General features: G+C 60.0%; 1 long non-coding RNA gene across 1 annotated transcript; it reads right to left on the reverse strand.

Annotated features, from left to right (window-relative positions):
• Positions 1 to 312: 312 nt before the first annotated feature.
• Positions 313 to 9,408, reverse strand: LOC149122012 (uncharacterized). Its single transcript, XR_016221352.1, has 2 exons — positions 7,700 to 9,408; positions 313 to 784 (listed from the first exon to the last, which is right to left on the reverse strand). It is a non-coding gene; the product is annotated as an uncharacterized LOC149122012 (long non-coding RNA).
• Positions 9,409 to 14,452: the final 5,044 nt, after the last annotated feature.

Raw genomic sequence — 14,452 nt, forward strand, 5'->3', positions numbered from 1 at the left:
AGCTCTGGATCCCAGCTCAGGATCAGGACTAACCACGTCCAACTCTCACCAGACCCTAGCACTGGTCCTCTGGGGTGGAAGCGAGATCCTGGCTGAAGCTCCGCAAGAATCCATGTAGTCACAAAGCACACAGGGCTCCCGAGCTGTACCTACACAGGGGTTGGCAACATCCAGCCCAAGGGCCAAACCCAGCCATCTCCTGCTTTTGTATGGCTTGCAAGCCAACAATGCTTTTTACATTTTTTCAATGTTGGGGAGGGAAAAAGACTATTTTGTATCATGTGAAAATTATATGAAGCTCACATTCCAGCATTCATGAATAGTGTTTTATTGGAAGGCAGCCACATGTGTTCGTTTACATATTGTCTTTTGCTGGCTGCAATGCAGAGCTGAGTAGTTGCCAAAGAGAAGTCTAAAATGTTTACGCTCTGCCCTATGGAGAGAAAGCTGGCCGACTCCTGCCACCCCCGGGCTTCCTGCCCGAGCTGCACATCGCGTCCTGCCCTGGCCCTTAAAGAAGCAGGACCTTCATGGAGTCGGCTAGTGCTAGTGCGTGAAAAGCACTCGGCACGGGGCCTGGCAGCCCCTTCGTGCTCAGTAGCCCAAAGCCAGGAGCCAGGAGCTGCTTCTGGGTCTCCCACAAGAGGGCAGGGGCCCAAGTCCTTGGGCCCCCTTCTGCTGCTCTCCCAAGAGCGTTAGCAGGGAGCTGGATCAAACGTGGGGCAGCCGGGACTTCCGGTGTGACCTTGGCTGGGTGTTCCGTCTTGCTGGCTTCGGTTGGTTCCTGCAAAACAGGAAGAACAGGGTCCCTGTGAAGATCAGGTCGGTCATCGTGTGGACAGCGCCTGGGAGACTGCTCGGCCTCGTGACACCTCAGCAGGAGGCGGCCGGGATTGACTGTCTTAAAGGCAGGAGATCCTGGCGTGTGTGTGTGTGTGTGTGTGTGTGTGTGTAAGTGTGTATGTGAGCTGGATGAGATATTCATTTTGGGGAAAAGAAAGAGAAATAGGGTCAGCCTAGGATAAGGCCTGGGAAGACCACCGAGCTGCCAACTGCCCCGGCCTCCCCCGTGTATGGCCGGAGTCACCCCCGATTGTGTCTTGCTCTGCCTGCTCTGCCCTGGAAGCCCTTCTGCTGGTGGGCCATGGCCCAGAGGAGCCCGGCCTCCGAGCAGGCCCAGCAGCCTGGGGTGTAGGGAGGAAGGCAGAAGAGTGATGGCAACCTGGGTCCTGGGTAGGGGGGACCTTCTGGGCCATCCCCTCTACTCCCAGTCCATGGGACGTTTTAGGCCCAGAGAGTGAGCTGGATGGAAATAGACAGAATTGAGGGTGCTGGGAGGTCTGCTCAGGCTTATGGCCGACCCGGAATTTCCGGAAGTGTTGTGGGAAGGACCTCTGTGAACCCAGTGCCTCCCCAGTCTCGGGCTGTGTCCAGCCCGTCCATCACCTGGCCCAGCCCAGTCCCCTCCCCAGACACTCCCTGCTGTGTTCCCAACCAGGGCCCAGCCCTGCAAACCCTGCAGTGGATACAGGTGGCAGGGGAGCAGGGCAGGGCGGGAGGGCCTTCCTGGGCCAGTGAGGCACTGTTCCCTGCTCCACTGAACCAGCGATGGCATCAGGGAGCGGTGGGGTGGCAAGAACCCAGTCTGGGGAGCAAGCACACGGTGTTGATGACACACACACTCACGCACACAAGCATACACATGGCATTGATGACACACATGTTCACACAAGGCAGTGATGACATGTGCACCCAGGCACACAGTCCCCACCACACAGAGGAGCACACCCAGACCCCCTGGGGCATACACACGTCTTCCTGCCCATCCTCATGCTGCTGGCACCACCCAGGCTCCCGGTGTTCTGCAGACATCTCTGCCCACCTGTGCTTGTCTGGAGGCCAGAGCAGGCTGATTCCAGCCTCCCGGAGCGACCATGAGCACCATGGAGGCCCCCGCAGGTCAGCAGGTTCCCATACCTGGAGGCACACCTCGGGGCTTGGGTCAGAGTCCCTGGCGCAGCACACCCAGTGCACACCTGGTGAACCAGAATCAGTGGTGGTGCTGACCAGGGAGGGAGGGCTGGCATCTGCCAGGCTTTCCATGGGCACGGGGGCTGGATGCCCAGGCCCCACACTGCGCAGATGTGGGAAGCCAGGCCGAAGGAGGGAGGCACACAGTAATCGGACGGCTGAGCCAGGGCCAGAACCAGGTCTCACTCCTGCCCCCAAGCTCCAGCTCTGCAGAGGTCCCCGTGCCCCCCACCAGCCCTGAGTGTCTCTCCACCCCTGCCTGCCTCCTGGCAAGGGGGCCAGCTGGCTGTCACATTCTGCAGGCCCTGGGGTGCCAGAAGCCGAGGTGACTGTCTCCACCCCCATCTCGTATGTGGAGGGCCCCTGGTCAGAGGCCCGCCTTAGTGAGGGCCAGGGCTGGGCTCCCTGCAACCACAGATGTTCCACACAGCACGCCGCGCCCCCCACCCCACTCCTGGGAGGCCGGAAAGGGGAGTCCACACACTGCCCAAACATCTGGGCTTTGCAGAGCGAGCCAGGCTGCGCCATGCAGATGTGCGCAAACGTCTCCATGCTGGGTGTCGGCTGAGAGCAGACATCTGGAGGGAGGGTGCTCGTGTTGTGGGGGAGACACATGGTTCTGTTCTGTGATGCAGGGTAGAGCTGGCACAAAGCTGGGGGCGGAGCATGGCCCGGGACGTCACTCCCTGACCTGGTGGCCAAGGCGCAGGGAGATGGTGTAGACGGCCCAGGCTCACATAGCACGCCAGTGGCAGCATTGGTGCACATGGCAACTGTGCAGTGGCACTGTCTAGTCGCATCCTGTGCCATGAGCAGCCCAAGGGTTTCTGGGGGACCGATCCCAGTGTACCCTTCCTGCCTCAGCATCGTTCACAAATGGAGGAATTCTGCAAAGGGGACAGCGGGCCCCTGGGAGGCACTTGTTTTGCCGTGTCTGGTACTGGGCAGGGGGATTTGGTCGGAAGCAGAGCTAGCCCCTCTGCCCAGGCCAGTGGCCAGTGGGTGCGGAGGCCCGCTCTCCCAGGGCTTCGGAGAACAGACACCGCTTCCCAAAGGAAAAACAAGCTCTTGCCACAGAGGCTGGCTGTGGCCAGCAGGGCTATTTATTTTTCTGTCCCTAAGCCCTTAAGTCATCTGTTTACACAGGGAAGAAAAGGAGCTGGGCTCCGTGTCTCAGCCCGGGGCCAGCTCTCCTCCAGCCTGGGGCCTTGCAGGCTGAGTCAGGGACCCTAAGAGCCAATGGTGGCAATGGTGGTGGTGGGAGTTCTCTGGGCCTGCACTCTCAGAGCCACAGGGGGCACTCCCACGCAGGGCTCCACTTGGGCCTGGCCATGGCCTCCTCAGACCCAGCGGAAGTTCTCAGGTCTGCTTGGCCGGCCAAGCGGCTCCACACTGGAGTTGCGATGTGGCTTTGCCACGCTCTGTGCTCCTGCCCACTCCCCTGCCCCGCCTGCACCAAGGGCACCAGGGTCCAAGAGCCCAGGGAAGATGCTGCCAGCTCATCTTGCCTTCCTTCTCCCTGGAGTCTTAGGTGTCCCCTCCTAAGAGGCCATCTGGGGAAGGGGCGGCAGTGTGGCCGGGCCAGGAAGGGCAGCCGGGGGAACTTTGCTCCTAAAGGCTGTCCTGCCTCGTCTGCGATGCAGGTGGAGAGTTCCTGGCTGAAGCAGGGATGAAGGCCCGGGGCTGGCTAGGGGCTTGGCCACAGGAGGAATTAACCCAGGACAGTGTGGCCGGGATGCTGGCAGACGGGCAGGGTTCTCCGGGGCCTGCCACGAGTCGCTTGCAGGACACGCAGCGTCTCCCCGAGAACTGTGTCGAGAAAAGGCACTGCCTGAGGCAGGCACGGGGCAGGGAGAGGGTGTCTCCCCTCGCACCTGGGACGCCGCTCTGCCCTGTGGCCCGTGTCTCTCGGGTTAGGGGACGAGATCAGAAAGGGCTCCCAGCTGAGGGTCATGGGCCGGGTCACAGGAGCCCATCCTGCCCCCTCCAGCTTCCAGTGAGCAGGAAGGGCCGCGTTGCCAGTGCTGAGCACTCCCTGCCGACGCAGGTGCCCGCGGTTTCCCTGCCTCTGCACAGACCTGCCGTGATCCCGTCCACGTGGCTGGCGTGGTCCAGGCTCGGCCTCCCCCGGCGTTGACAAGGCAGCTGAGAGATGGGGGAACCAGGACCTGGGGGCTGCCTGACGTTCCCATTGCTTTTGTCTGCCTGGCAGTGCTGGGAGGAAGGGAAACCGCCCCCTCTTTGGAATCCTTGACCTTCCTCTCAGAAGCGGCAGCCCGGCTTCAGCTGTTCCAGTCAAAGATGGCGGCCAGCGTGTGCGTCACCTCTCTGGCTGCCATCCTGGACGCTGGACCAGTCGCAGGCAGCAGGGTCAGGGCAGGAGTCCCCCGAGGAGGCTGGGCAGCAGGGCCCACCTGTGTTCTGGAAGGAAGGGGCCAGGATTCCCCAGACACTCTGCCCTGGGGACCGTGGCCTGGCTTCCAGGGGTACCAGCTGTGCTCTCAAGTGACCAGGGCCCCAGTCAGACTGGTGTGACCTGTGCAGCTCAGAATGCTCCCGACCCACAAAGTCAGGTTAGGGTTAGGGATAGGGATAGGGATAGGGTTACGGATAGGGATAGGGTTAGGGATATGGATAGGGTTAGGTATACGGTTAGGGTTAGGGATACGGTTAGGGTTAGGGTTAGGGATAGGGTTAGGGTTAGGGTTAGGGTTAGGGTTAGGGAAAGGGTTAGGGTTAGGGTTAGGGTTAGGGAAAGGGTTAGGGTTAGGGTTAGGGATAGGGATAGGGAAAGGGTTAGGGTTAGGGTTAGGGTTAGGATTGCAGGCTGGGCTAGGGTTAGGGATACGGTTAGGGTTAGGGTTAGGGTTAGGGATAGGGAAAGGGTTAGGGTTAGGGTTAGGGATAGGGTTATGGTTAGGGTTAGGGTTGCAGGCTGGGCTAGGGTTAGGGTTAGGGATATGGTTAGGGTTAGGGATAGGGGTAGGGATAGGGATAGGGATAGGGATAGGGATAGGGTTAGGGTTAGGGTTAGGATTGCAGGCTGGACTAGGGATAGGGTTAGGGTTAGGGTTAGGGATAGGGTTAGGGTGGCAGGCTGGGCCCATGGCTAAGGATGCAGAGCTTCCCCAAGCCCGCTGGCCCCTGCTCCTCCTCCTGGGGCCTCCAAGAGACAGGGAGGGAGGACAGCCCCTCTGTTGCCCCGGCAGCAGCCTGTGAACGGCACTTCCCGCCAGGGCCTCTGGGCCTTTGCCTTGCAAGGCTGAGGTGAGTTCTAACCCACTGGGTGACCTTGGAGAGGCCACAGACCCTCTCTCGGAACACTGAAGGCAAGTTCCATCTTCTGCTTCTCTCTTCCTCCCCTCCGGGGGGAAGGAGAAAAGCAGTTCTTCAGCGAAGGCTGATGCGTGGGAGAGACACACCCCCCCTGAGCTCGCTGGTCTGCCCTTGAGACCAGACGCACAGAGGCACGTACTCACCAGTGCATGAGTGCATGTGGCGTATGCATGTGTGCATGCACAAACACGTGAGGGCAGGCACACAGCCACATGCACACTCATGCAGGGACACGCGGGCACTCGCACGGGTCTGTGTGCCCTCTCCCGCCTCTGATTTTGACAGTTCAGTCAGACTTCTTGATACCCGGGACCCAAGAAGAAGCCCCTGTAAAGTCACCGAGTTGGGCGTCCCTGGGGCCGCAGAGGCGGCTGGGTTTGTGGTAACCACGCAGACAGAAGCTGTGGTTTTGTGGCTCCAGTAGCCAGCTCATTCTCAAGTGCTGATTGCACTGTCTTGGAGGCTACTCATACCTTCTCCCAGCCCACTGCTTCCAAGGAGGGAAGCCCATCCATCAGCCCAGAGCCAGGGCCACAAAGGCGGAGAGAGAGGGGTTCTCTCGTCCGGGGTCCCGCAGTTGGTTTCAGGGAAGGAATGATGCTGCCTGCCGCCCCTCCCCCCCAGCTCCTCCTGGAGCTCAGCTGCTTAGGACCACGATCTGTCCTGTGTCTGAGACTGAGCTGGGGACATGGGAGGGGCTGAGACTGGGAGCAGAGGTGGCTGGAAGCAGAGCAGAACTCCAGGGTGAGTAACTGGGCCCCAGTCGGAGGAACTGTGCACTTGACAGTTCCTGGGGGACAGCCAGGGGAGCAGCTGTGCCCCGAGGGCTGGCCTCAGCCCCTGACCTGGACCCGGGCAGGCTGGCATGCCCTGGGCTTCCTCTCTGGCGTCCAGCCCCTTCCCTGGAGGCCACTCCTGACAGGACAGCTGGTGCCCAGGCCTCTGCATGGGAGACGGCCTGTGGTGAGGCCACCTGATGGCTCCTCATCAGCCAGTGTCCTGTAGCCCCACCCCTGTCCCCTGGGCAGCCTGGGGACCTCCCCTCCCCCAGAGCAGGAGGAGCCCCTCTCTAAGCACCTTTCATTCTCTTCCCTTCTCCCTCCCCGCCGGCACCTTGATTGGGGTGGACGTGGGGAAGGGAAGGCCTGTTACTAAGGCCCCGGTGAGCTGCTCTGCGGCTGGACTGTCCACAGTCAAGTCTGCACTCTCCACGCTTTCAGTACCTGCTGGGGCAGGACACCCTCCCGCTGTGCCCAGGACTCCAGCAGGCACAGGTGGCCACTGGGTAACAGGTAGCCATGGGCAGGTCTGTCCTGCTAACAGTGAGCCATGGCAGCAACAGCTGAGTCACCTACCCCTGCTGCATATGCACACTCTTGTTAGCACCTCTCACATGTTAATACATGGGATCTGCATACGACAGTGTCAGCACACTGTCCCCCGTCACAGAGGAGGAAAACAGCGCTCAGAGAAGTTAAAGGCTTCTCCTGAGGTCACACAGCCAGGGCTTCGGGTCTCAGGAGCCCCGGGCCTGAAGCACTTTTGCGAACTGCCCCTGGACTCTCAGGGGGTTTGTCTTCAGCCCCTCTGCGGCACTGCTGAATCCACCACAAACTCTTCCCGGGTGCCGCGGGCCAGCCCCGACTTCGGTGAAGGGTGGAGACGAGTGACTCTTTCTAGGCCTTCCCGGCTGTGCCTCCTGCTGCTGCCTCGCCCCACCCCCACGCCCCAGCCCTGCCTCTGCGGGGGTCAGGAGTGCACCCTCCCTGCGGAAAGCCTCCTGCTGTGGCCTGCCCCTCCCCCTTGTCCTCCCCAAACAGCTGAGCCTGTGCAATGTGAGAGGGGAGGGTTTCCAGAAAGCACCCAGAGGTCACTCTGGGCTGGCCCTGACCACGGTCCTGAGGAGCCACGGTGAGAGAGAGGCGGCTGACTGCTGGGGGCGTGGGGGGGCTGGGGCTGCGGCTGCGGCGGCTGGCTTGCAGAGGAGCAGCTGCCAGAGAAGATGGAGTGGGCACCTGCACTGTCCCACTGAAGCCTGCCCTCCTGGGGCCCTGTCCCCCCTCCCCAGCTGGCCTTCCCACCTGACCAGCCTCCCATCTCCCACCAGCCCACCTAGACAGCCCAGGCAATGCTCAGCACACCCACCCTGCTCCCGTCACACCACACAGCCTGCCCCAAGCCCACACCCTTCCTGGGGCTCCTCTGGCCTGCATGCCCTCTCCTATCACCAGCCCCACCCACATCTGAAACCCAAACCACCACCCCTCCACCATCCAGCCACCTCCCCACCCAGACTCAGCCCCTCCCCACTCACCTGCTCCGGCCTTCCTACCTGGTCCCCATTTCTTTGATCTGGGCTGCACCACGCAGGCTCTGACCGAGGCAGGTTTTCCAGCTCTTCTGGGACTGCCCCAGAACCACTCCAGATGCTCCACACTGCAACACGGGTGTTTTCCACTCAGGGTGTGGAGGAGCGGAGCAGGTGGCACCGGACTGCTTGGGAGAAACGGAAAACACAGGAGGGGTTTCCTCACGGCTCAGCATGCCGGCTGCACAGCTCCTTGGAAGACAGTGGTTTTGACGCGGCCAGCCAGGCTGCAGGGCTCCCAGCAGGTGCACTTCCACCTAGAGTCATCGTGGCAGGGGAGGCTGGGGTGGGGATGCAGTAGGGCCTGGCTCCAGGACTCAGATGGCCCCTGGGCACTGGTCTATGGACGTCCCAGCTTCCGGGTTTAGAGCCAGCTCCGTCGCTGGCTCTGTGGTTTGGGACAAGCCACTCGGCCTCTCTGTGTCTGGAGTACAAGACAGTGACACGAGATGGGCTCTGACCTCGCCAGGTTCTGGGCTGGCTGCTATCCTTGGCATTGCACCTGCAACTGCGGGATGGACCAGGCCCCCGCCCTGGGTTCCTGCTCTCTGGCTCCCTCTCTGGGGCTGAGCAGGGGGGATCAGGCAGGGCGGCCTCTGCAAGGATCCCCCCACCTGCTGAGGACGCACAGGTTGGCACCCTCGCCTCGTCCAGGCTCTCTGCCCAGTGGCAGGTCCTCTGACTGCACACGGCCACTGGGCACTGCCACGAAGGGTCCTGTGTGGGGTGGGGCTGGAGGGTGCTGTCCGTGTGGGGACCTGGGTAGGAAGGAGGTATGAGGGCCAGGAACTGGGAAACCCTGACGAAGGTCTACACCACCTCTGCCTTCGTTTCCTGTTTCTCTGCCTTCGTTGTCGGCAAGCCCAGCGTGCAGCCTGGTTTAAACACGCCTCCTCTCAATCATCCTGCTGCAAGTTAGGGGGTTGGAGGGTCTGCTCTTGGATCAGGTGCCCACTGGGAGACAGCCTGCCTCTCCCCCAAGGTCAACAGGGTGGTGGCAGGGACCATTACCCGGAGGTCTTCCCAGAACATGGCCATGAGGCAGCAAAGACACTGTGGGCCCCTCGAGGGCCCTTTCGCCCTTTATATATGTATACTTTAAAATGATCAGATTTTCCTGTGCACATGCAAACTCCCTGAGAACAAATTTTTGCCTTGATCTGCTGTTTGCAGCTGGATAAGCTGCCAGCCCCAGGAGACTGGGCTCCATTACTCATCGTTCATTCTCTCTCCTTCCTGCCTCCATCACTCTTCCCTTTGCTGTCACTCAGCAAAGCAGCTCGGGGTCCCTGTCTCCCCGCTACCGCAGGAAGGCTCTGCTAATCCTCAGCCAGCCCAGGAGTGGGCGCAGCTCGCCAGGGCTGAACTGTGACTACTGAGCCATCCCCTGGAGGGCACACCAGGGGCGTCGGCCTCCGGGCAGCCACCTGGCCTCACTGCCTGTTTCCTCACTGTAGGTGGCCAGGGACAGTGTGAGAAGGACCTGGGAGGGGCAGTCAAGGCAAAGGGCAGGCGAGACCCTTGCTGGCCGTGATCACCTGAACCCTGCTCTGTGCCAGATGCACGGGAGGGCCAGAGGAGTCGGGCTGGGTCTAGAGGCTGCGGCTGAGCCAGCTGCCACTCAAGTCCCCGAGGGGGATCATGTGTCCTGGGAGTTAGCGTGGGTGGGCACCTCTTGCCTCGTTGGCCCCTGTGTGAGTGAAGATGCTTACGAGGGTGTGTGTGTGTGTGTGTGTGTGTGTGTGTTTGTGTGTCTGAATGCACAGGACTCCCCAGCAAGTTGGGCAGGGACTCGGTTTCCAACCCAAGACTCTCTCTTAGAAAGCAGCAGCAACCCTACTCCGCCAACCCTCACCCTGCATCACCCATCTCCCCCCACCCCACGCATATACCCCCTGCAGCCCTCCTCCATTCAGAGGGTCCTTTTAGCAAAGTAGCAAGAATGTAGACGGCTTCGATCTGGGTCCAGTGGCTGGCCCGTGGCCTGATGCCACTAGAGTTTCCCATGGCAAAACGGGAGTCCTGGGTGAGACTGGAGGCAGAGGAGCTCCGTGCGTGTAAGAGGCGCAGCTCGGGGCCTGCCCGGCTCTTCCTGCCCTCCCGTTACACTAAACAATGGGGCCTCCCCTCGGCCAGATGGGCAGGGGGAGGGCAGGAGGAAATACCCATTTCCCAAAAATATTGACTTCAACCTTGAACCCAAGCAGCTGGTTGGAGCTGGTGGCCTCTTTCTGGAATTGTTTATGTAGTTTTCCCTGTAAACACAAAGGATGGGAAACAAACCCAAAAATATTTTAAAAATAAATGAATGAGTGAGGAGTCGTTTGTGGGTGGCATGGACAGGGCCTGGGGCAGACATCAGGCGTCACCCTGGGAACTGCAGGCCAGAGTTGAGCGGGACCGACCCCGAGCCTCTCTCCAGGCACTGCCCCCACCCCATTCTCTCAACAGCTCCCAGGCGTTCCCACCTTCCTGGAGAGACGTTCGTCCTGCAGCACTGTCACCCAGTCACCACCGTGAGGAAAGCCAGGGGCCCTGCGGCAGTCAGCCTAGCTCCACTCACACTCGCCTGTCTGTGGGCCTGGGCGAGCCCTTCCCCTGGCCGCCAAGGCCCCTCTCAGCACCCACACCCTGGGATTCCCTTCTAGCTCCCAGGGGGCCCAGAGAGCACTTGGGAAAGAACAAGGAATTCCGTGGGGAGATGCAGGGGGATGGGACAGCTCCGCCCCTGGGCTGCTGGGAAGCAGTCTCTTCAAGATGCTTGACCTTTCCTGTTGAGGATTGTTTGGGCCACAACTTGGCCCTGCAGTGTTTGTGGGTGATGGGTCCCCCAGGTGCAAGCAGCGTGTCCCACGACTGTCATTTCCACACTCACCCAGGTCTGGAGAAGCTGCTCTGTGGCCTCTGGTGTCTCCTGAGCCCAGAACAGGGTCCGTGTGCAATGCCAGTACCCCCAGCCCGACAGTGGCCCCCCCAGCCCGGCCCCCCTGCGGCTGTGGATTTTATAGGCATGTTTATGTAGAGGACAGAGGATTTGAGCCACTGCCCAGAGACGGACACGTAGATCTTCCCCATGGAGGCGGGGAGAGCCTGGGGCTTGGCAGGAGAGCTCGACTCACTCACCGTGTGTCCCCAGGCAGCTCCCACCTCTTATATATGAGTCTCAGCATTTCCACAGTTCTACTTTCTCTTACATACAATGAACAATCACCGACCAACTACCTTGTATCAGGGCCAGGCCAGGTACTGTGGGATACATTCCTGAATAAGACAACCTGTGCCCTTGATGGGGCCCCACTTTGGTTCAGGGATGACCACTCTATTACTCCTGTATTATCCCACCTGGTGCCTGTACCCACTGCAGACATTACTAATCAATCCCAGCACCCTTCAACACTGAGCCCAACCATAACCTCAGGATCTCTTTGAACCCAGCACTCTAGGGCTTCCACTCAACTACCACATCCCCCCGTCATGCCTTCTTCATGGGATCACCTGGAGCCTAAACCAAGACAGCAGCTGGGGGAGGGCGCCATGCTGCAAAGTCAAGTGCAAGTGCTACATGTTCCATGAGCGCTGGCCTGGTCAGAGACGTGACTGCAATTCTCACCTCTGCCCAGCCACGAGTCTCCTCCGAGCCTGGGGGCTGTGCTTCCTGCCTCCTCCTTTCTGGGATGAGTCAGCCCAGGCCCAGGCCTTGGGGCTGGGGGTGGGGGGAGAGGAGGAACAGATCACTCATCAGCAGACAGATCCCAGCTCCCTGCATGGAGATCAGCAGCCCCGCCCCTCCAGGGCCTCACATAGAGCGGCTGCCTTTCTTGGCAGGAGCCTCTGTGGGGTCAAGTTTGGCTCTGGCAGGTGGGACATGGCTGTCTGGCGCCTTCTCCCTTCCCACTCAGCAGCTAGATAACCAGGGATGCAGGCTGACAGTGGATGCCTCTGGGGCGTCTGGGACCTGCAGCTGCTCCCAGAATGTGACAACACCTGAGCATTAGAGGAGCGAGGTGGGGAGGCTGCACGCCAGCCACCACTGGCCCCTCTTGTCTCCATCAGCCTGCTCGCTCCGCTCCCCGCTCCCCGCTCCCCGGGCAGACAGGTGAGGATCGAGGAGGTGGCTCCCCCTGAGGGCTGGTGGAGTCTGGCCTTGGCTGGCCCTGCTCTGTGTGTTCAGGAACTGGAATCTCACAGGGGGGCTGCAGAATTTCCAAAATCCCCTCTCGTCCTGTAGCTGACAGACACGACTCACGTAAGACCCAATGAGAAAGGCCATGCCGTTGTCACTGCTGTCCTGCCTATGGGCAAGCTGGCCCAGAGAGGCTGGGCTGCTCACCCCGGGTCACACAGTGTCCAAGACTGGCAGCATATCAATCATTTCTTCCCCCTTCAGAGAAGCCTGGAGACGCCAGGGGTTCAAAGTCTGTGAAAAGAGGACCATGTAGGAGCCATATGGATCACTGGGCAAGTGCCCCGGTCCAGGAGTCAGGCTCTCTGTATCCAAAGCTTGCTCCTCTCACCCTCAAGTTCTCTCTCTCTCTCTCCCTCTCACCCATCTCTCTCCTCCTCACCCACCTCCCACCCCCAACAGATACTGAGATTATTTTCTGTGTTGCTGAGGTCTAGAGATGCTGAGGAAAGATAGACCAACTGTGCAGGTGGGTTATTGGAAATCAGGTTGTTGAAGGATGAATAGAAGTTTGCCAAGTACACACAATGGAGGTGTATATGGGGAAGAAAGCAGACTCAGCGGAATGATGGGACCTGGCCTGCCTGGACTTGAGGGGCATGGTTTGGTGTGGTACGAGGCTGGTGGAGTTGTCAAGGCAGAGTCAGGGTTCTGCGGCCAGCCAGGCCCAGCAGAAGCTGGGGACGATGGGAGGATTTTCTGCAGGGACGGGGCATGGGGCCTCTGCCCCAGCTGCTCCAGCAGCAAGGAGGGGAAGGAGGCAGAGGAAAAACCAAGAACCAGAGCCTGACCCAAGAGTGGAAGCAGGGAGCTGATGCCTGGGAACCGATGGCCCTGTATCTCAGGTCCCAAGAAATGCTCTCGTGCAGGAGGAGTACAGGGGTCAGCGGGGCGACAGGAGCACCTGAGTGAGTGGCCTGGTCCATCCAGCCTGCTGGAGCAGCAGACACGCGTTGCCCACGGTGCTGGAGGCTGGGACGGTCACGGCCAAGGCAGCGGCAGGCTGTGCTTTAAGGAGGGTGTTCCCCGTGCTGGGAGGGCTGAGCAAGCTCCTCAGGGCTCTTCCACGAGGCCGGGGCCCTTATGATCCCCCCTGCAGGCCCTGCCTCTTCATACCACCACACTGCAGATGATGTCGCCACGCGTGTGTTTTGGGAGGACCCACGTGCACCACAGCAGCCCTCACCCAGGGCAGCGACTGGAACGGTGGCATCTTCAGCCTTCAGCCTGGAGCGGGGGAAGCAGACCTCTGGTTCCAGAACACCAAGGGTGGGGACGGGGGTAGCAGGACCTCACAGGGAGTGAGGGAGACGCAGCACCCCAGGACCTGGCCGCAAGTCCCGGCTCTGCTCTCTGAGTGTCCTGGTTCCTGGACGTGCCGTGGAGCAAGCTGCACAGCTGAGCTGAAACCCAGCTGCACACGAGAGCAGACTGGAAATGCACATGACAAAGGTCAGAATCCCCGATGGAGAAGGAATATTTGCACATTAGGAAGGAAGGGACCAGTGACACAACGGAAAAGTGGGCGAGTTCCCTGAACAGGCAATTTGGTAATAGGAGGACTACAAGAGATGGACACGTGCACACAGACAGCTCACCTCGGTGGTTGTCAGGGAGCTGAAGCACAGTCCCAATTTTCACCAGACTGGGGCTCGTCCTAAGGCTTCACACCTTATTCTGATAGAAGAGAAGTAGGCGAGAGCGTGGAGCCAGAGATGGCTCCCCAACTGAGAGGAAGTGTCCATTAATACAGCCACTTTGTGCAGCACCCCAGCTGTGCTCTGAAGTTCTGCATGACCTGGGACCCAGCAATTATGCTTCTGGGAACCCACTCCAGCTACTCACCCTGAAGAGGTGCTAGTTTGTGTATTGGATGTTCGCTGCAGATTGAAGGAGAAGTGAAAATGGAAAGCATTGTGAATATTCCCCAGAGGGAATGGCTACCGGAAACAGGTAGTAGTAGGTTAAACATCTGCCTGCAGTGCCGGCATCCCACGTGGGTGCCGGTTCGAGTCCTGCCTACTCCTCTTCTGATCCAGCTCCCTGCTGATGGTCTGGGAAAGCAGTAGAAGATGGTCCAAGTCCTTAGGCCCCTGCATCCATGTGGGAGACCCAGAAGAAGCTCCTGGCTTCTGGCTTTGGATCAGCCCAGTTCTACCCATTGCAGCCATTTGGGGAGTGAATCAGTGGATGAAAGACCTCTCTGTCTGCCCCCTCCCTGTAACTCTGCCTCAAGTAAATAAATAAAACTTAAAAAAAAAAAAAAAAACAGAAGCAGGACCTGTGCTGCAGTGGAAGTCCGTTCACTGGTTACAAGGTGACCCTGAGTGCTTCCCCGGGCAGTTCTCAAAATCACCTTGCGGGGGGAAAGGCACTGCCTACCCACGGGATAATCCCGAGGCAGGAATCCTTGGCTGCGTAAGTAAGCAAAGCCCACCCATCACAGGGGTGGGGGATGTCCAGTCCGCGGGCCCTGTAAGGCTCTCGAAATCATCTGCTGGGGCTCTGCTGAGGCAGCCGCAGGCGGACTCGAA

The sequence above is a fragment of the Oryctolagus cuniculus genome, chromosome 15 (assembly GCF_051225735.1).
Source record: "Oryctolagus cuniculus isolate XC-2025 breed Fujian yellow rabbit chromosome 15, ASM5122573v1, whole genome shotgun sequence".
Taxonomy (NCBI): domain Eukaryota; kingdom Metazoa; phylum Chordata; class Mammalia; order Lagomorpha; family Leporidae; genus Oryctolagus; species Oryctolagus cuniculus.